The following is a 17,277-nucleotide window of genomic DNA, read 5'->3' as shown; positions in this document are numbered from 1 at the left end:
CAAGTGAGGTGTTGGCAAATGTTAAGAGAACAAATTGACAGAACATTTTAGTAAAATTTTGTTATTCAAATAAGAAGAAAAGCAGTTTTCGAATTTCGTGTGTTGAGTTTCTACAGGTCATCAGCATCCACAATATGCATTTTTTCCTGACAATGTGATATGTGTTATACGTGTACATTTGAACACATCGTTAGTGCATGCTTTTCATATCCTTCTTCCCATGTACAAAAATGTCGATAACCACATTTAAATTATATGAAATTGAAGCATACAGATTCATGGAATTTTTTTCCAACAAATAAGTCAGCTATCAACAATATTATAATTAGAAATTATTCAGTTGCCCATCTGCATGATTTAAAGTATGAATAAACTTAAGCCCGGCATCATATACTGTTCTTTATGTATGTATATCTGCAGATGCGTATACGCCAACGTTTATGATACAGCTGATATGTCTTTAAATGACCGACCTCTAGTAGCAATAATTAAACTTACGGCCAATGCCATTGTAATGAAACTAAGTTAAATGTATTAAACTGGAATGATGGATTATAAGATGATATCAAAAAAAGTTGCTACTCAACATACAAAAAAAAAGACTAAATAATCTTTAAAACTTGAATTTAAGAATCAACGAGGATATGCCCTCGTCATTAAAAAATCCAAACCGTGTCTATGAGATTTTTTTTATAGAATAGACTTACAAAGAACACTTCATTGGAATATTTAAAATAAAACTAATGTCAGAACTCCCGAGGTAATGTTGGAATGACTCATACTATGGAAACAACTTGATTGGTGCATCAACAAATGAAATAAAATAAATAAATTCACTGATTGTGATGATATGATGAACGTTTATATTCTTTTTGTCAAAACTTTATTGAAACCTGTTCTTTTGTAAACTTTTCAATAACGTTTTTTGTTCAAGAAATTTTCCTGTAATATGGGTGAAATGTTTTTAAGTTTCAATCTTTCAGAAAGGAAATTCAGACGATACTGGAAACAAAACATACATTTTGCTGATATCACATCATAGAAAACTATGTACGTCCTTGATTAATACAAGACTTATAGCATGGTGCAAGATTTACAACACTCTGAGACATGTAGATGCACAGTTGGAATATGATACTTCTGATGCCATAAAATGTCGTCATTCTTTGATTTATGATATATTAATAAAGGGTAAAAGCTTATACTGCTGTTATATCGGTTATATAGAAGCCTTTGATAGTGTTTTTCATGTTAAGTAGTTGTTTTGAATATATAGAAAAAAAACCAGTTTTTAGTTGGGTTCATGTTCCTTATTCGTAAGTTTTTTTTTTAGTCTTGTGTACTATCAATTGTCTGTTTGTCTTGTTCTTTTTAAGCCATGTCGTTGTCAGTTTATTTTCGATCTATGAGTTTGAATGACCCTCTGGTATTTGTTTACCCTCTTTTAGATTTTGTGTTGCTGGTGAACGTTTAATTATAATTAAATCTACGTATTCAAATATGAAAACTTGTATATAGTGTAATAGCAAACATTCTGATTTTCGTTTTAATGTTATACTTGCTTGATGCAAGGGGAATCTTTATCTCCATTATAATTACGGTTGTAGGTTAATGATATGAAAATAGAGCTTATTAGTAATATCTGTCAGTAATACGAATGAAATCTTTAAATATAGATTACTTATGTACGCAAACAGCACTGGGTTTTGTTTTTTAACGAAAACGTTAACATAGACAATATTCAAAATAAGTTGAATGCTGTTTACTATTCCTCAAACATTTGTCAGAGAAATATGGTTGAAACTAAACTTTTTATATGTCTAGTATAATTTATAAAATTAGTCGTAAACTATGATGTTAACATGTCCGTTTTTATTTTGTTTTATTCTGTGTTGACATGTACATCAATTATATTATTGTATATGTGCATTTTTATAAACTTAAAAGTATGAATTATTCTAAATACTAAGATATACTTATCTCTGGCAGATAACCTTAGTCGTATTTGGCAATTTTTTGGGGAATTTTGGGTCATCAATGTTTTTTTGTTTTATCTTTGTTTAGCTTTCTTTACTATTTTAACATGAGTGCAATAGTAAGTATTGTGTAGACAAAGCACGCGTGATGTACCTTTGATAACTGTTATAGCATTTCTTAATGTTCTATTGTATTGTTAATTCGTGTATTTCTCATTTCTTGGTATTGTAGTTCTGTCATGGCACGTTGTCATTTTAGTGTTATATTGAACATTGCATTGAAAGCGGAAGGTTTGGATAGCCACAAAACCAGGTTCAATCTACCATTTTTTTCTTGAAATGTCCTGTACAAGTCAGGTCAATGGCAATTGTGATCTTATAGTTCGTTTCTGTGTGTGTTGCATTGTCGTTAGGTTTTTTGTTGCACTTTAGTATTTCTGTTGTTTCGTTGTTTTCCTCTTATATTTGATGTGTTTCCCTCAGTTATAGTTTGTAACCACTGATTTGTTTTCTCTCACTCGATTTGTGACTTTCGAACAGTGGTATACTGCTGTTGCTTTTATTAAGAAATAAAGGTAGTGTAAAAAGCAAGAAAATTGTTCTTTTAAACAACAAAAAATGTGACAATTTTGTATATTTAAGTATCCTTTTTAATTATAATGGTAGGTGTTTACATAGACAGGTGAATATTACCCAATCAAGGTATAAAAGCTGTTTTCGCTTGATGTAGTAATATTGTAAATGTTTTTTAATAACTGTAAAATTGTATATTCTATAAAATAAGGGGTTTTGTTTCTGATAAAGTACTAGTATAATTATTGTTATTGTGTATGATTAAATATATAAAACCCATAATTAGCTACACTATTATACCACTTTTAATCCCGAACGACTCGTAAAGTAAATCACCTTGAGATTAGTTTCTGCAAATCATTTATTAATCTTAGTTATCTTTTTGTTACATAGACATTTAATTTTCATTTGACTGTTTCATCATGATCAAATGTGTCGAAATCTTTAATCCTCAACAACATAATTTCGTTTTGTTTTATTTGCCTACACATTTATGCCATATCCAATCACTGAAAAGTGTTGAATATTATGTTTGTCCTGCTAAATTTTTCAAAAGAATAACACCATCTTAATCAATTGTCATGATCATAATCATAGATCTGGTCCTTCTTCATTAATTAAAACTGAGAAGTAAAGCAACTTACCCTACCTTTTTTGTGTCTAGATGATGATAAAAATTAAGTACTAATTGAATTTTCTACGTGACACAGATTTGATTTTAACATGTTGCTATACAGGCTTATTTAATTCATGTTATTCGAATATAAGAGAATGGTGACCTTGACATTGTATTTTGTTTTAGAACAATCTAAAAAAAAATCTTGAAATGTCCTGAACAAAGTCAGGACAATGGCAATTGTCATCTTATAGTTCGTTTCTGTGTGTGTTGCATTGTCGTTATTTTTTTGTTGCACTTTTTTTTTGCAAATAAATAACTCAGCCTTGATAATCAGAAAAATAAATGGTTTGTTCTGTGGTAGTTTGAAAATAAATTACCTGACTTGCAATGTTTCGAAAATAAATTACTCAGCAGGTCCAATCGAAAGAATTGAGATGGCACCAGATTCTTCATAAACTCATCTTATTTCCAAAAAAAATCGGGAAAAACTTCCCAATTTTTTCAACAATGAAAGTATAGTTTATTTAGATATACTTGAAAAGTCTAAAAACTGGTTTCACTTAACTTGAGGTATATTGTCTCTGGAAACCGTTGACAGGGCCGTAATAACATTTCATGAGGCAAATGCCTCATGTAGGAAATTTCAAAAAAAAAATTGCGTTCACGGCGAGTGCCTTGCAAGAAGCAAGTTCTGTTTTCCCTCAGACGTAGGCCTGATTTTTCGGGATCAATGTTTCTTATTTATTTGTCTTTTGTTCATTGATCGCCCTTCTGTATCTGTTAATGTTGTATTCCTTTGTGTAATCCAGTAATTTTGTTATGAACTTGATCATGAGTTAAAAAGAAAAATCAGAAGCCACAGACTTAACTATGTGAATTACTTTTTTGATTTATCATGCACATTGGTCTTTAGATGTTGTCCCTAGAAAATTAGGTCAGCTTACACTGAATTTATACATTTTGCTTTGAGACCAAAATAGTGTCAAAAAATCATTAAAACAAAACTTGCATTTTCAGATCATGAAAGGGTCTTTGGAACACCCAGAATGCATGAATTGCATCATTCGTTCTATGGCTTCTTCGGCTTTCAGTGGTAGTTTAAAAGGCAAGAAAATTGTTTTTAAATAACAACCCATTTATTTTATGTGACAGTTTTGTATATCCTTTTTAATTATAATGGTAGGTGTTTACATACAAAAAAAATATAACCCAATCAAGGTACATAACAGCTGTTTTTGCTTGATGTAGTAAAATTGTAAATAATTGTTAAAAGAGAGAGGAATGACATGCCACAAAAACAGGTTCAACCCACTTTTTATTTATAAAAGTCAGGAAAATGGTTATTGTTATTTTATAGTTTGTTTCTGTGTGTGTGTTACTTATAAATGTAGTTTGTCTATTGTGTCGTTGTTTTGCCCTTATATGTGATGCGTTTCTCTCAGTTTTAGTTTGTAACCCGAATTTGATTTTTTCACAATCGATTTATGAATTTCGAACAGTGGTATACTACTGTTGTCTTTATTCAATAACTGTAGAAATTAATAATCTATACAATAAGGTTTATTGTTTCTGAATAAAGTTTTATTATAACTTTATTATTCTGTTCCTGATTTAATATATCAAAACAGTAATAAGCTACAACTTTATACCTTTTTAAAAAACACAAACGAGTCGTTAAATAAATCACTCTATATTACTGCAAATCATTGAACAATCTTAATTATAATTTTATTATATAGGCGTTAAAATTTGATTTAACTGTTTGATCATGGTTAAATGGGTCGAAATCGTTTATTCTCAACACCATAATTGCGATTGTTTTCATGTGCATATAATTAAACTCATCATAGATACCAGGACTAAATTTAGTATATACGCCAGACGCATGTATGACATATCCAATAAAGATATTGGTGGTACATTATGTTTTTTCTGCCAAATTTCTCAAAAGACTAACACTATATAAATCAATTGTCATAAACACAATCACAGACTCTGTGATGGCTTTTCTTCATTCTAAAAAACCGAGGGGCAAAACATTGTACCCTTCCTGTCACTAATGATGATAAAAAACATGAAAAACTTATTGATTTTCGAGTTGCAAAGAGACGCTTTTTACCCGACCCACATATTGATTTTTTGCTATCTTGCTATCCGGGATTATTTTATTCATGGCAAAATTGATATTCGAATTTAGGAGAATATTGGCTTTTTACATTGTATTTTTTTCTAGAAGAATTGGACATATTATTTTTTTTTTGTAATTCATTGTTTTTAATATTTGAAATACGCAATACATGGACTTTGTTGCTAATGTTTAAATATATACTCTTCGAAATCGACAACAGTTTTTGAACATTTTATTTGAAAATAGTCTTTTTTAGGGATTTTATATAAAACAACGGATGTAGACTAAAGGTTCCGTGTATGTTTTATGCTGTATAAACATGATAAACAATATTTGTTCACTATGATAAATATCCATGTTTTGTTATTTCTTACTAACGAAATATTCACAAAAATTAGTGTCTAGTATTTTTAGAGACCTCGAATAAAAATGCATTCCATTACGGCACATTTTCCTAAAAGAAGTAATACATACATTAAAGTTATTTTAATAAAGTTATTTTCTATCATTAATATTTCTTTGCATGTGAAAACTTTATGTTTTAAGATTGTAGTAGACGTGATTCAGTATATTTGATGTAAAAGCATCAAAGTGAACAAATATACATTTTTTATTCATTTATATTCAGTGAACTTAAATCTCATAAAACTACATTTCAAAGTTAAAGATGGAATTAGTCTTTACAAAAATAAAGTTTTATTGTCCGGTCTTATCAATTAAGTTTATTATTTTTAAGGTTAAAAATTGTAAACCTTAAAATTACCCAGAGCAGGATTGCTAGCTTGTGGTTTATCAGCAGCCACGGTCGGTCGTTAAAGATTTTCAAGCTAGGTAAAATGTGAACGCTATTCCGAAAAATGTTTCATTTAAGGTGTTTTAGTCCTCATGAAACTCTCACGTATATTTTGTTTTGGACAAAGCAAACATATTTTTCCGGGAGGACATGAAAATAATTTTGAAATCCGGTTATCAAAACCCACCCAAATAAGGGAGACTCACCATAAAAATCTGCACAAACAATTGCATGTCCAAATTGTTAGATTTAAACTCTTCTGGTAATTTCCAAACAATATGTTATCGATAAACTGACGTGTACTAACATGTTATTAAAATACTGGATTGAACGGTAGGCGTTTGTTCGTTATTACCTGAACCAGTTCTGCTGGTTTGTCGCGATACGATATTGTGTAACAAATCATTTGGAAATAAAAGGATTTTTTCAATAAAACTACAAGTATTTGATCACCAACAGAAAGAGAGTGGTATTACTCATGAACAGTTTACAAAATGAACTTTCGGAAAATGTTGACTTGTAAGAAACAATACAAATTCAATTCTGTTACTTTGAAGAAAGCCGACACTAGTTTGGAGCCAAGAGATCCATGTGCAGGTTTAGAGAAGCAGAAAAATATCAGAAGGTATACAACTTATACGCTTCACGCAAGAGCTAGTGAAAATTGCAGATTCGTTACAAATGGGATGGACGGGGTGTAGAAATTTACAACAATTTCAATCCTAGATGATTCTGTGAACTATCGTTAAGTTGTAAGATCGCATCCACGAGAGGAGAGTAAAACCAAAGCAAGCAAAGTTAAGAATGAATGACCAACGACGTATACCAAGTCAATTTGTACTGCAACTTTCATGTTAACGACAAAAGTTTAAAGCAAGTGGAAGAACCGGAATTCGTTTAACTTCTTCCAGTTAGGTACTTAAAAGGGGCGAAAGATACCATAGGGACAGTCAAACTCATAAATCGAAAATAAACTGTCAACGCCATGGCTAAAAATTAAAAAAAAAAGACAAACAGACAAATAATAGTAATCATGACACTACATAGAAACTAAAAACTAAGCAATACGAACCCCACCAAACACTGGGGGGGGGGATCTCCTGTGCTCCGGAAGGGTGAGTAACATCTCAGTTAATGTAAATAATTCAGATAGTATTTACTCAGATATACTTCACTGTTAAGTTTTCAGGTGAATAAAAATCACCTTTAGTAAATGATAGTCTGTAAAATATGTTTTGAATAATGTAAGTATGTGTACTTTCCTATCCCAAATTCATGTATTTAGTTATGTTGGTTATTCTCATAAGATTTTGTTAAATGTCTTAAAGTTTGTATATCTTATTTTTTCTGTTGTATTCGTTTGTTATGGTAAATATAATTAATCATCCGGTTCATTTATTAGATTTTAGTTTGGATGAACGAAATTTATACGATATTTGGTTTACAGTTTGATTCAGAAGAATCACCGACATAGCTAGATATTACAATAAATTATATAATTAATACTACAATTTCATATAAATTAGTTTTGTAATTTTCAATTATTCAAAAAAATCTTAATTCCATCTTATCTTTGGAAAATCTTTTTTAAAAATTCAAATGTGACGTCACTGCGTTGATGGCTTTGGCTATCTCGGCTGTGAATTTTCATTTGCTAGTTTAGGTTGTTTTATGTATTGTATCCGTTTTTATTCTGTATATCTAATTTATAGTTATTTTTTAAAATTTACTGTTTGCAAAAGTATGAATTATTCTAAATAATAAGGATGTTCATAACCCAGGCAGAAAACCCTAGCCGTTTTGGTCGCAAAGTTTGTGATATTTTTAGTTCTTTTTGTACTTTCAACATTGTACTTTTCCTCATCTGAGCGTCACTTGTAGGTCTTGTGTTGACGAAACGCACGTCTGACGTATTACATTTTAAATATGGTAAATTTTGTTGGCTATAATTCGTGTTTCTCTGTCCTATATGTTTTCCCATTTTTTTTTTTTTTTTTGTAGTCCTGACATGTAATGTTGTCATTTAAGTGTTATATTTAACATTGCCATAAAGCAGGGAGCGTGCCACAAAAGAAGGTTCAAATCACAATTTTTTTCTTAAAATGTCCTGTACCAAGTGAGGAAAATAGCTATTGCTATATTATAGTTCGGTTTTGTGTGTGTTACATTTTAATGTTGTGTTTATGTTGTGTCGTAGTTCTCCTCTTATATTTCATGCGTTTCCCGGATTTTGTTCTCAATCGATTTACGAATTTCGAACAGCGGTATACTCCTTGTGCTTTTAATTGCCCGAGCGTCAACTTATCGAACAGATGTCTAGCATGTCTAACCAGTTAAAGGTCACTTCAAGTTTAATTATATATGTAGGTAAATTAAAAAAAATAATACACTAATGCAGAGATATAGGCACAACCATGTATGTTTGAAAAGTTATAGAAATGGAATATGCTATTACTACCAGAAAATGTTGTATCGAGAAAATCTGAAAGGAATATCGGGGATTAGTTATGGGCGATATTTTTAAATTGACCAAACAAATGTTGCATTTCAGAAGATAACGATATACCTTGTGTGATTAATCCTTTAACAGTAGCTTTTAATAAATAAAAAAAGTCCTTTTCAGTTTTGGATTTTTGATATAAAAATGAATGACTAACCAGTTTAGGTTCAAATTTAAAGATGGTTCAGTGACAAGAAAGTTTGAAAAAGACAATTATTTGTTTAGATATTATGTTATTGAGAGTGACTGATACCATCTGGAAATGTTAGAGGATCATAGAACTTATTTAGGTTTCAGTTGGGTTTCAAAAAGTAAAACACAGAATTTTGTATTTAATGTTCTCCCTTTTAATTACATACAGTGAATGTCGGGTAGTTTCAAGAGTGATTTGGCCGCTGAAGGTCTCTGAAATATGTGATACAGTTCTGGGGGAAATCAGGGTTTTGATCTTGATGATGGGCTTGTATGTTCAAATAATTTTCAATAAGTTGAGAGAACTAGCTCGTACATAAGATGTAGTATGTCTGAATTTGGTTTTTAAAAAGCTGAGGGAAAATGTGTGGTATCCACAGCAATATATGACTTAGATATGTTTAGTTCAGTGATAGTAGAAAAAGTTTGGTCGATGATACCAGCATTGTACTTTTTAGTTTCGGAAAGGAAAAACAATTGCACATTGCAAACTGTTTCGCCGGAATTGTATGCCAGATTATATTAATGCAATCTGCAGTAGCTACATGTATATGTAGGTAATTTTATTTATGTTGAGAACTAGATAGTTGTACAACAGTATACTGTTAATGCCAAGTTAGAAGTCACTCTGACAGCTCCAACTGTTTAGGAGCTCAACAGTGAGCATTTACATGATTTCCTATTGTACATTTCATTCCAATCAATTGTATGTATAAATATACAATAACTGTTCTACCGACGCCTACATTAACCATACGTTAAGAGAATATCGATTAGTTGTAGTTGTCCCTAATTGAGTATGTAAATAAGGGGAAATAACTCGTGTTAATTATGATTTAAGTATAGGAAAGTAAGATGCTAATTTCAATGTCTTACAAGTTAACGCCAAATTTTGGTTTTTACTCTTTATTTTACAATATCTATTGGTCTAGAGACTGAAAGTATTTTATAAGATGCATTGTGACTTACAAGGCCATATATTCACTCTTCCTACAGACGAATCCTTCAACACAAAACGTTCCAGACATGAGTTAACGTTTTACTAAGGTTTTTTGTGCTTATAGGAGTTTAAATAGCTAGTCAAAATGTTAAAGATCAGATTTCACTGTTTAAAAGAACATTTTTCATTTACAATGAAATGATTGTGTATGGCATTATGCAAATAAGTCTGTTGCGTTAACAAAAGATTTAATTTAACAAAGTCTAAGATGTGTTTCCATAATTACTTTTACCGTAAAACGGTGTTTTTATTTCGTGATGGCTTTTTTCGCTATTCCATCACAAAAGAGGGACGATAGATACCAAAGGGACATTCAAACTCATAAATCTTACACAAACTGACAACGCCATGGCTAAAAATGAAAAAGACAAACAAACAATAGTACACATGACACAACATAGAATAAACAACACAAACCCCACCAAAAACTAGGGTTGATCTCAGGTTCTCCGGAAGGGTAAGCAGATCCTGCTCCATATGTGGCACCCATCGTGTTGCTTATGTGATTACAAAGCCGGTAAATAGTCTAATTCGGTAGGTAACATTCATGACAGGGAAGGGGAATGTAGTTACGACGTTAGGAACATATCCGATATCATTTGTGAAACGGTTATTCCATAACGGTCAACCAACTCGTGATGGCGTCCGTAAAATTTACAAAGGGATGATTTCAACTTCACCATTTGGAACTCTTGATTTAATAGCTTCCTTGTGAGCAGCAAACCTCTATCAAGAAAATTATGATAGGAAAAGCAAGCACATGAATATCGTATCAATTGGGAGATATATACCCCGTATGAAGGTGCTGCTGGAATGTTGTTACTTAGAAATGGAAAGTTCACAATTGGAAAGCTGAAATCATCTCTTTTGTCGTAAAGTTTTGTTTTCAACCGACCCTGATTGTCAATTTCTAAATGTAAGTCAAGATATGAAGGCGACTTAACTGTATATGTAGTATCCTTTATCTCTAGTTCGATGGGATAGATGTGCTCCACATAGTCACCAAATTTTGAATTATTTAGTGTAAGAACAAAATGGGAATGTTAAATTTTCACTGAGTATACTTTTCGCTGAAAATACACGCGAAAATATAACTACCCCTTTGTTATAGATAAAAGTAACACCACATTGATTGACTTACATGTTATCGAAAACAAATATATACGAGTAACTCAAACGAAGTATACAGAACTGTTAAGGAACGTAAATTAATTATATACACATTTGGGCATGCTAAATATTGAAGGTTTTGATCAATACAGATATAGAAATATCCTTTTAAAAGTGATAAGTATTATTATAATTTTACATTATATTGCGTAATGTTTGTATTATGACACCTATCAATACAATAGCTCGTCACTTATCAGCATCTAAAAGATGAACGAAAGATATCAAAGGCACAGTCAAACTCATAAATCGAAAACAAACTGACAAAGCCATGGCCAAAAATGAAAAAAGACAAACAGAAAAACAATAGTACCCATGAAACAACATAGAAAACTAAAGAATAAACAACACGAACCCCACCAAAAACGAGGAATGATCCAATGTGCTCTGGAAGGGTAAGTTGATCTTGCTCCACATGTGGCACCCGTCGTGTTGCTTTTCTAGTTATGTGGTTGTCAAAATGTGTGACACGCATGTTTTGCTGATTATATTATTGTGAAGACAGAGATTTTGATTAAGTTTGCTCATTCTCATGATCTGTTTAAAGAAACGAAAGACTATAATTAACAGTATAGTATATAGAAAAATCAAATTTTGATCAATCTTGGAATGTATAGGGAAATTTACTCGGGTTAAAATTTTCGCGTACAAACCGAAAATAAAACACGCAAAAAAGCATCGATATTAGGTATCTGAGATATCAAAAATAAAAAAAGGACAGAAGTTCTGACCTGCCATTTTGGGACTTTTTTTATTATTTCGCATGATTTCTAGCAGACAACATATCACTTTTAAGGTGTAATAACATCCATACATCGATAGCAATTACAAAAAAACATGATTTAAATCATTAATGTCAATAAGAAAAGAAAATGTTTTGAATAGTATATTATTCATTGATGTTTTATGCAATTAATTGCTTCATTGGAATATTATGGACGATCTGTTAATAAGGACGTAGCTTTTCCATTCGTTATTATCACACACGTAAGGTTGATTAGCCCTCTGCCATCTCCATAGCGTAAGGGTTGTTCAATGGTTGAATAGCGTTTCTTCTACACAATATCTTGTTGATCTGGTCACGAAAATCTTTAATGCAAAATACGTATATGAATGGATCCAACAATGGGTTTAGTAAAATCAAAGTATTACAGTAATATAACCATCTTATGGTGTCTTCACTTTGTCCGATGAATACAGAATAAATGCCAACAAAACAGCTGGGAACATTAGCTGTAAGTGTAATTAAAACAACTAAACCTACTGTTTTGAAAGCTTTTTTAGTTGTATTTGCTAAATTGAATATGTTTTCATTTGTATGCGCATGGTTGTTGTCTTGTTTCTTGTAGATCCTGATCAGTGTTATCGTATAGATTACGACGATCAGCGTACACAGTATTCCTACAGGCACGCGCACGATAAAATCAACGAAGTCAGTTGTTGTACCAGTATCGCACCACGTGGCATGTGTATTGAAGCGCAAAACATCAATTACAATTTGGAGAATTGAAACTAGATGACAAGCACTGCATCCACAAATAATTCCTATATTAGACGTTAGTCTTCTTACACTTTGCCGTTCTGTATAAAATGTTGCATTGAGTCGCTCCAAGCACACTAGGAAACATTGATATAGGGAGAACATATATGTCCCTGATGTTACGTCTGTTAAAGAAAGACACGCATAGCTAAATGGTTCGTCAAATCTAGAAACGGACGAATTCAATCTGTTAAGAATGATCATTTCGGTAAGAAAAAGGGTGTCACTTATGCTCAAATTTAGAACCAACTTGTGAAATCTCGAAGTTCGTAATTTTGATGATTTAGAAAACATGACAAGACAAAATATGTGTAAAAGCAGATCACAAGAGATAACTATGAGAAATACGGTAGCTCGCAGCATTTTTTTTTGTAGAGTTCAATCCAAAAAATTTCATTAAAAGATAATCCCGTCTTGACTATAAATCATCTATCTGTATGCTTATTTGTAAAGTATAAGCATTTATTATATAAACAATCCCTGGTGAAAAGGTGTATTCATATCTAGATGATGTCTGATTGGTAGCTTATCTACTAGAACGTAAATAATTGGATGCCACTTATCTACCGTTTACCTGGCAATAAGTTTAATATCACCGGAATGGATATGATTTTCAATGGTAAGAAATGTAATTAAAAAAAACTTGGAAATAAACATCTGGGTGTAAAGTATTCTTCAAAGTATTAATCGTAGAGTGAAAGCTTACAAAGGTTTAATGATGTGTTTTCTATGAATAATGGCATAAAATCCCACAATTATAACCCTTATCAGTTACTAAACGCAGTTAATAATGAATAAGTATACTGTATATACCCTCATATGATGTTTTGATTGGTTCATTTCTTTCATTCAATTGGTTAATATTATCCCTCTTGATTATAGATGGTGCTGTGTTAGACAAGTCTAGGAATATGTGTGCGAGTGATAAGAAAGCCAGCAGGCATGCATTTATCGAAACACATTTTGTTTACTGATAATTCAGATTTTATAAATTCCTCTGTTTTTGTTTTATGCACTTTAGAGTTCCTGACAATAACGAACCTGTACTAATACAGTTACACCATATATTCGGTAAGGAAATCATATGATTTGCTACCGTAACGATTATTTTACGAACGGAACGATTTAATTGTTGCAATAAAGGCAACAGTAGTATAGCGCTGTTCAAAACTCATAAATCCATGGACAAAAAACAAAATCGGGGTAACAAACTAAAACCGAGGGAAACGCATTAAATATAAGAGGAGAACAACGACATAACACCGAAACGTAACACACACAGAAACGGACCAAGCATCAGACAAAACACCACGAGAATAACAAATATAACGGTTTGCCGGGGATCACGAATATTTTTCAGAGTCTTTTACAGTTTACTCCGTTCTAGCACAATAATATACGGATAATTACGGTCCATAGAAAAATGACTTCATGCTTCTGTACAAATACTTCCTACTTAAAGGGTCCAAGGTAGTTTTTGTTTTGTCGTATAGGTATACATAACATTATCAAACATGAACAATCAACAACTGATGATTTCGATTAATTAGCTGAAGTGGAATATTTATAGGACACGATATAAAGGTAGTGGTCAAGCTACTTGATGACATACTTATATTTGACTGGATGCAGAGGAGGTGGTTGACAAGGGAATGGCTTCTTCGTAGACCTATTTATGTCTAGTATGATGTAAACATGTAGAAAATTAAGCAGCAGTTGCGACCTTTTTATACTAGACAAATTAATGTTTCAGGAACTGCTGCATGTCGGCGGTTCTACTTCGTTTCAATTTTCGCTACGTTTGTTGTTGAATTTTCAAAACATACGGGACATGTACCGATTTGAACAAAGAATAACTACGTTTCAATTCGCTTTGTTACGTATATTCCCGTTTCGATACGCTTTCAAAACGTAGTAAAACGTAGCTCTTGAAACGTAACAAAACGTGCTTACTACGTATTGAAGCGTATCAATGCATGGTGAAAACATGGGTCTACACGTACGAATACGTAGCAAACCGTGATTGGAACGTAGCACAAACCTAGTAAACCCTAGCTTTCAAAATAACATTTTTAATCCAAAAACGTAGTTGATACGTAGCATTTTAAAACGGAATAAAACGTGACAGTGTGACTGAAGGAGATGGTGGACCAGCTGGGACTTGCTTCTATGTGGACTATCCATGTCCAGTATGATGCCCTTATGGCTGAACTGTGGATAATCAGGCAGCAATTACGACCGTTGTAAGAATAGACCCATCTATGTTTCAAGAACTGCTAGAAGTCGTTGGTCCAATGATAACGAAGGAAACCACCTGGTACAGACAGACAAAACACAAAAAAAATCATCGTTTAATGCCATTAAAATGGATAAATCACAAGATTAGTTAGAATTAATTATCGGTTTAGAAAAATGTGGTGGTTCGTACTATTCATTTAGTATCAATGATGTTTAAAGTTCGACAGATAAAAGTTGTTGGTTTGGATGGTTGGTACAATTTAGGTAGGATAAATGATTTATTGATTGATTAAAATGTTGCACTTCATTCTAGAAATGTGCACACGGTCAAGACGTGTAGAACCCTTTAAGATTACTAAAAGAAGCATTCAATTGTTAAAATTACATGTTTATGCTATAATCATAAAAAAATCGATTTCTATCATGATCGTTTATTTCTTTAAATAACCTGTGCACATTATTATGATGGCACGTATCCGATTATAAATTTTGCAATTCATTGGAATATGAAAGTTAGTTTTAGTATGATGCGCAAGCGTTGTTTTACAATCAGAATAGCGGATTCTTCTGAAACATACATAAAATGTAATAGTATTCCATAATAATTGCTTCATTCAGTTATTCTGTGACGCACAATGGCAAATATTTAACGCATATTATTTACTCGATGAAAATAAATGCCCCTACTCTAATAACGAAATAGGCCGGGGACTATTAAATCGATCAAAAGACTCACGGGGTAGAGTTCGTTGAAACTAGCGAGAAAAAGTAGAACCTAAATCCCCTGTTGCATTTATTTAAAAAAAAAAAAGATTTTAAATCCCTAATACAACAGTATAGTGTATAAAGCGTAATAGATAGAGTTTCCAACAGAGGATTTGAATTGCCTGTTGCATTAAGGCACCTAATCGTATAAAAAACGTATTGCCTGCAGGATTGAATTAGCTAGCAAAGTATACATATAAAAGCTAAATATATTTTCGTTGCACAACGAAAGGACCAATTCCTGCAAACACCCTTAGAATGTAAACGTTTTCGTATCAAAAACATTTACTAGTTCCAAGTTAAAAGTTTTTAACTCGAGCATCACTGATCGACATTTACACTTAAAAGGCGCTTTTTGTGTATGATAAATTTGTGCTGTTATGAACGTTTGAAAATGAGAAGTATAGCGCAAAAAAAAAACAGGTTCAATCCACCCTTTTCTACATTTGGAAAAGCCTGTACCAAGTCAGGAATATAACAGTTGTTATCCATTCGTTTGATGTGTTTTATGATTTGATTTTGCCATTTGATTATGGACTTTCCGTTTTGAATTTTCCTCGGAGTATTTTTGTGATTTTACTTTTTACCTGTGCATAAGCTATGTCGCTAATTTACAATTATGATTATAGTTTTTATTCAAAAGATACATAGATAAATATCTATCAAGCTGACTTTAATTGACATGTTTGACCAAGCTGGACAATTGATACATAGTTAGATAGATTATTTCTAATAAAACCATGCCCATATAAAGGTTACAGAGAGGTTGAAAACATGTAAACAAAATATTAAATGTGATAACATAATATATATATATTATATACATTGATATGATTAATTTTTACACTTATTAGGCGTTTTAATATATATGTGCGTAAATAAAAAAAGGAAAAATTATAAATATGAGAATGCAAACAAAGTATAAAAACATGTTTACAGAAATAGTTTCAGCGTTTAAAAATGTTGAAACTATGGTTGAGAAGGAGGAGTTGATACATCTTATGAAATTGCGAAGCTGTCTGAGTTTCTTTGTTTTTCATGAGATAAACATATTTTTTTTCATGATGTCTGCTTACTAGTTTTGATACTTTTCGGTAAACATTTAGTTAGGTCGGTATTTTGCTCATGACCTATGCAAATTTATATAAAGTGCAATCTGCATCAATATAATAATTTTATCATTATACAATTAATGCTATTTTCTAATGGATATATTCCAATTTCACCGTACATGGTCATGCTTGTTGCAGATCTTTAAGTGTATGTTTCATTATTATACATTTTTTAACTGGCTAACGACAATCATCGTAGTTCTAAATTAAATCAACTTTCATTTCAAAATGGATTGTAACATACATGATGATAGTAATCGTGTTTTTATGATTATAGCGAAACATGTATTTATAAGTATTGATTGCTGTCATTTAGTAATTTCATAGGATTGTGAAAGCGTTGACCGTGCGTTATACAAAATGTACTTTGGTCACCCTTTACACCCTAATAATTACATCAGATATATGTTTCATTAGTATACGTTAATTTGATTAACTAAATATAACAGCACTCTTGCAGCATTCTTCATTTCAAAATGAAATGCATTAATTGAAACAAACATGATGGCACACGTTTTCACAATAACGTCCACTGGTAAATAAAAGAAAAACTTGATGATAATGGTGGTGTCATGATTATAGCGAAACAATGCAATTAAAAGTATTGAATGCTTCTTTTAGTGATGTAATAGGGTTGTAAACGCGTTGACCTTGCGTATATTTTTAGAATG

Source organism: Mytilus trossulus, chromosome 7, assembly GCF_036588685.1.
Source record: "Mytilus trossulus isolate FHL-02 chromosome 7, PNRI_Mtr1.1.1.hap1, whole genome shotgun sequence".
Classification (NCBI taxonomy): Eukaryota; Metazoa; Mollusca; class Bivalvia; order Mytilida; family Mytilidae; genus Mytilus; species Mytilus trossulus.
The sequence above is the reverse complement of the archived record's forward strand: the minus strand, read 5'-3'. Positions refer to the sequence as shown.